The sequence below is a fragment of the Spermophilus citellus genome, assembly GCF_964194105.1.
Source record: "Spermophilus citellus genome assembly, chromosome: 9".
In the NCBI taxonomy this organism is placed as follows: domain Eukaryota; kingdom Metazoa; phylum Chordata; class Mammalia; order Rodentia; family Sciuridae; genus Spermophilus; species Spermophilus citellus.
The window spans coordinates 4996774-5002773 of NC_138191.1; positions in this window are offsets into that span (position 1 = coordinate 4996774).

A 6000-nucleotide genomic window follows, 5' to 3' on the forward strand; every position below is an offset into this window, starting at 1 on the left:
CCCACATTAAAGACCTCACTGAAAAATACCACATATCCCTTCTGGCAACAGCTCTTCCTATTCTAAAATTGCTAGGTAAAATATTTACCCTGGTAGAAACAGATTTAGAGAATGCTCAGGAAAAAAAAATGACTCCAAAATACGCTGCTGAGCCTTTCAGAGAACTTTCATAGCATCGAGGTTGTGTGTGTGTGTTTCTGCAGCCTGGGGACTGATCCCAGGACTGAACCCACAGGTTCAGCAAGTGCTACATCCAGCCCCTTTTTAAAAAAGTCATTTATAGCATTGATTTTTAATAAACTAGGTAGAAAACTTGCAGAGAAATGATGGTTGTAAGTGTCAACATGCCAACCATGAAGGAAAGAAGTCAGATTTCCTGAACTTTTGGTTCCACTAAAAGAAAAGAGAGTTACTAATTAACTCTCTTCTTGTTGTTTCTTCTCTCTCTCTCTGTACTGGGGAATGAACTTAGGGATGCTTAACCACTGAGCCACATCCCCAGTCCTTTTATTTTTTATTTTGAGACAGGGTCTTGCTGAGGGGTTGAGGCTGGCCTCGGCTGCCTGAGTTGTGGGGATTACAGGCAGGTGACACTGTGCCTTACTTAATTAACTCTCTTCTGATGAGAAGATTTTTAAATAAATTTCTTAATACAAATTAGGACAACACATTACTGGAAACTATATTCAATTCACTTTTTTCACAAAACTACTTAGAAATAAAAAATATGCTTATTTTCAAATACCAATTAATCAACACAAGATATATCAAATAGCTATATCATTTGGAATCTTAAAATGGTAACAATTAGCAAATACATTCACAGCAACAATCATTCAAATATCATTCTCAAACATCAGAGATTTATTACATGTTAGCTATCTAAGAGTTTTTCAGTGGTAATACATTAAAAATTATACATGTCGGATAAAAGCATCAATGCAATTATTTTATAATTCAGTTACAATCAAAATGCTAGCAGGGCCTGTTTTCTCCACACATGCCAAAAATCAGTTTCTATAATGGCAGGATATACTCAAATATTAACTTAGCTATGCTTTCTAAAAATAATTTTTTCAAGAAATAGTCTTTCTCCAACTGAGTGCGGTGGCACAACTGTAACCCCAGCATTTTAGGAGGCTAAGGCAGTAGGTTCAAAAGTTTGAGGCCAACCTCAGCAACACAGCAATATAAAAGGGGTGGTGGAATGTAGCTCAGCAGTAAAGGACCCCTGGCTTCAATTCTCAGTACTGAAAAAATATATATGCATTTATTTTTTATTATCTCTCCAGGAATCACAGTTCATCTCCTTTCTATTTTATTCTCTTTCAAAATTAGGGACTTGTTTTTAGCTAACATTTGAGATCAGTCATTCATTTGCCACTACAAACTTAGAGTTTAATGCCTATGTTATCACTAACTCATGAATATTATTTAAAATGATGGGGCTGGGGATGTGGCTCAAGCGGTAGCGCGCTCCCCTGGCATGCGTGCGACCCAGGTTCGATCCTCAGCACCACATACAAACAAAGATGTTGTGTCCGCCGAGAACTAAAAAATAAATATTAAAAATTCTCTCTCTCTCTCTCTCTCTCTCTCTCTCTCTCTCTCTCTCTCTCTCCCCTCTCTCACTCTCTCTTTAAAAAAATAAAAAATAAAATGAGTCCCACGAAATATGGTTTTCTACCCCATAGGTTACAGTCACCTTGTGTATACATTAAAGGATTATTTATTACATTCTGTTGTCACCAAGGAAAATATGCTTTGTAGCTTAAACAAAAACTCGTTCAACTTTAATATTTCACTTTCATATTAAATCTCCTGGCCTGAAAAAAAATAAAAATAAAAACTTTAAAAAGCATGACCTTTTTTTCTGGAACATTTCCCTGTACCACTAAGCACCAGAATTGGGAACTTGCCGTCTCCCCAACTCACCATTCCTTAGGGAATGTCAGTGTACAAAGGCCCATAGTCCCTGAGTTCTGTCACCTGACATCTGATTCAAGAGAGCCTGGGACGCTTCCAAACTGGCTACTGATTCTTCGTGGCCTCCCCGCAGCCAGGGGCTGGCTACCGTCCCAGCAAGTACATGGGTCTGGGTGTCAGGCAGGCTGGAGTCTCAAGCCAGGCTCCGCCATTGGCCAGAACAGAGAGCCAAGAAAGAACAGTGTCTCCCGTGAAACTAGTGCTAACAGAAATCTACATAAATCAGGGTGATTAACCACCTTCCCAGAAACACCCAACTTGAGAAATATGTCCTAAGTCTCAGAAAAAGACTAGAGGCAGTTTCAGAAAAAGCAAGGTGACTCAGAAGTATAAGCGGTGGTTTTTAAAATTATAGGGTATTACTCATGAGGAAGTGATCCCAAGAAAGACATTTTAAAAGATCAACTTGTAAGACTAGAAAATGGCTGTGACACAGGAGTTAAGACTTGACTCTACCATTTCTAATTCTATTAATGGAGACCTTTCGGCTCTACGACACAAGTTCAACCCAAGTTCACCAAAACCAAAGGGGTGTGGCTGCTACGGGGCATAAGGTCACTACCATCGTTCACGACATCCATGCACCACACCCTTGAGGGCCAGAATGGGGACATAACCCCATTCATTCCTCCATCATCATCCATCCATCCTTCTCTCGGGCTGTGTGTCTCTCTTTCCATGTCAGCTCCCCTCTTGCTGTGGCATAGCAGGGCCTCTCTGTGTAAGGAGGAACATGATCACCTAACCCTCCAGTTTTGAAAACCCAATCTCTCTATGTTAATCAAGGGAGAGTCTGATTGGCTCTGCAGGGTTCACACACTGGGCCATAGGCCAATCCCTGTTTCCACGGAGACAGAGTGTTATGATTGACTGGTGTGGATTAGAGACACATCCCTGTGCCCAAGGGTCTCTTACTAAAGGGAGGGAGCCAGTTACCTCAGCAAGATCACACTCACCACTTAGCGGGGTGCGGTGGCACACACCTTCAATCCCAGCAGCTGCAGAGGCTGAGGCAGAAGGATCCCTAAGTAACTTAGCAAGACCCCGACTCAAAATAAAAAATGAAAAGGGCTGGGGATGTAGTTCAATGATTAAATGCTCCTGAGTTCAATCCCATATATACACATACATACCCCATGGTGAGTGATCTCACCATTTGAGTGGTACTAGGGAGTGAACTCAGAGGCTCTTTACCCATGAGCCATACTCCCAGTCCCTGTTCATTGTTTATTTGGAGATGAGACCTCACTAAACTGCCCCAGCTGGCCTCAAACTTATGATCCTCCTGCCTCAGCCTCCTGAGTCGCTGGGATTACCACCACCCAGCTTCTCCCATCATAATTGCCAAAATATCTAGGTCCAGCTTCAAAGACAGTGGAGTTTGGTGGCTGGCTCTAGTCCAGTGTCTTCCCATATGCCGTTTCTTAATAAGAAATCAATTCCTCGGGCTGGGGATGTGGCTCAAGCGGTAGCGCGCTCACCTAGCATGCGTGCGGCCCGGGTTCGACCCTCAGCACCACATACAAACTAAGATGTTGTGTCCGCCAAATACTAAAAAATAAATATTAAAAAAAATCTCTCTCTCTCTCTCTCTCACTCTTTCTTTAAAAAAAAAAAAAGAAATCAATTCCTTACATGGGGAGAGACACACATGTCATTCAATTTATCTGTGCAACCCTGTAAGATTATCCACATCCAGTTCCCCAGCTCTCTATCTACCAGCCAGTCTCTGGCTTGCATTTGAGACTTTCCTCCTGGAAAGGAACAGAGCTGGTTCCCAGGATGTTTGGATGTATCATGAGGTCACAGGATGAACAAGACCTAGTGTCTTGGAACCAGATCATCTCTGAGTGAAGTGATGGAGAATGACCTTGTGAACCTGCCCGGCTTCTGTCCAGATAAACATCTGCTCCCGAGAAGGAAGGACAGAAGGCCGGCCGGCAGGAAGAAGCTAACATTTCCAGAGTGCTGACTCTCGGGCTTTGTTCTAAGTACTGAGCATAGAGTCTCTGATTTGATCCTCCCAGCCTCCCTACCTTGGGAACAATGTCTATGATTCATCAGATCAGGACACTAAAGCTCGGGATTAAGTGTAGGGCCAGGATTTGAACTCAGATTGGCCTGGCGAGGGAGTGATGAACCAGCCTAATGCCATGTTAAGATGGGGAGCCATCTCGTCACAAAGTCACGAAAGTTCATTTCTGTTTTACTGTAAAATACTAAGATTTCTATTTGGCCTGACCATAATTGGATGTTTTAAACACTTGCTTGGGATTCCTGCCCTTGCTTTGAACTTCCCCATGCTGGGCTCTCCTTGACCAGATGACAACCCTCCCTGAAATTCCAGCTGCTCCTGGTTAACTCTGATGTTGGACTACGTCTGCTCCCCACCTTGAGATGTTAAACAATGTAGATCCTTAACCTGCTGTCTGCCCTTGAATAATGCTTGCCAGAACCCTGTCAGCTCCCTGTTAGTTCCCAAGACACCCCCCCCCCCTTTGTAACTTTTTGTGCTATCAAAACCTTCTTTTCCCAGACAACTGCTGCTTTAATTTGGTGTGAAGTTGGAGGCGGTGGTCTCTGCATGGCGGAGAGCACCGCTCATCCATCAGTCCTGCCCCTGCTTCGCCCAAGCTTCCTGCCCTGCCCCCCCCTTTCCTCTTCCCCCTCCTTCCTCAACTGAGGCTAAAACTGGTTCTCTACACCTCTCTCGCTTGCTTGCTTCCCTGTTTCCTCCCTTCCTCTCTCCCTCATTCTCAGTCTTATACCCCCTCAGTTTAGACAGCTCCTAAAATCAAAGAGTTGGAAACGGGGTTCAGCCAGCTCCACCCTCCCAGCCAGAAGCTCTCCTCCCTCTGTCCGGCCTGTAGAACCCCAGGTTGGCCAAACACCAAGCCAGCCACGGTCCCCACTGAGCACACGCCAAGAGCCACTGGGTTTTCCTAGGAATCTCACCTAACTGACCCTTCTTCTCCTACCTGGAGAACCTGCCTCCCCGCAACCTGCCTGGGACAGCGGCTCCCTGACCCGTGTCCTCCTGAGCTCCTGTCTCTCCCTTCTTCAACTATTATGGTCAGAGTTGAGTTCCCCGTTCTCTTTTTGTTTACCTTTATTTTTATTTTTTAACTTTTTAATTTTTTGCAGTACTAGGGTTAAACCCAGGGCGCTCTACCACTAAGCTACATCCCTAACCCTTTTTAGTTTTTTTTTTTTTTTTTTTTTTGAGACAGGGTCTTGCTGTTTTCCAGGCTGACCTAGAACTTGGGATCCTCTTGACCCAGCATCCCAAGTAGCAATGCGGTTTTGCTACTGCTCGATCCTTGTCCCCATGTCAATCCAATTATGAGGACATGGTTTTGAGAAAAAAAAAGAAGGTTTATTGCTTCGCTAGCAAAGGAGAAACACAGGGTTCTCCTGTCCCAAAAGCTGTGATTCTGCTCATCAGCAGGAACAGGCTTTTAAAGAGGTGACTCCAAGGCTACAGTGATCTCTGTTGGAGTGGTAATTCGCTTGTTAGTTTGGGAGGGATTCATCTCTGAGATCTTCTGGTGCCATCCCTAAAGTCTGGATGACTTCGTCCCTAAGGTGGGTGTGTGCTCAGGACAGATAACTCTGCCAAGGATGGGGAACAAAGATAATCCTGTTTCCCCTGAGATTAGAGAGGGGAGGGATTAGGGAGGAGCAGGGAGAGAGGAGGAGAAAGCAACATGTCCATAAATAAGTTGCTGAGGCTGGGGCTGTAGCTCCCTGGCTGGGCGCTTCCCTAGCACGTGTGAGGCACTGGGCTCCATCCTCAGCACCACATAAAGAGAAACAAATAAAATAAAGGCATTCTGTCCATCTACAACTACAAAAAAAAATTTTTTTTAAATAAGTTGCAGTGGCAGAGCACAAGGACTATATTCAAAGCATAAAGTGGAGCACTGTTACAGTTTCTTTTTAAACTATCTCTTCCCTGCTGTTCTGGGTGACAAACTAGAGAGACACCTCCCTCAACCAGTTCTTTTTTTTTTA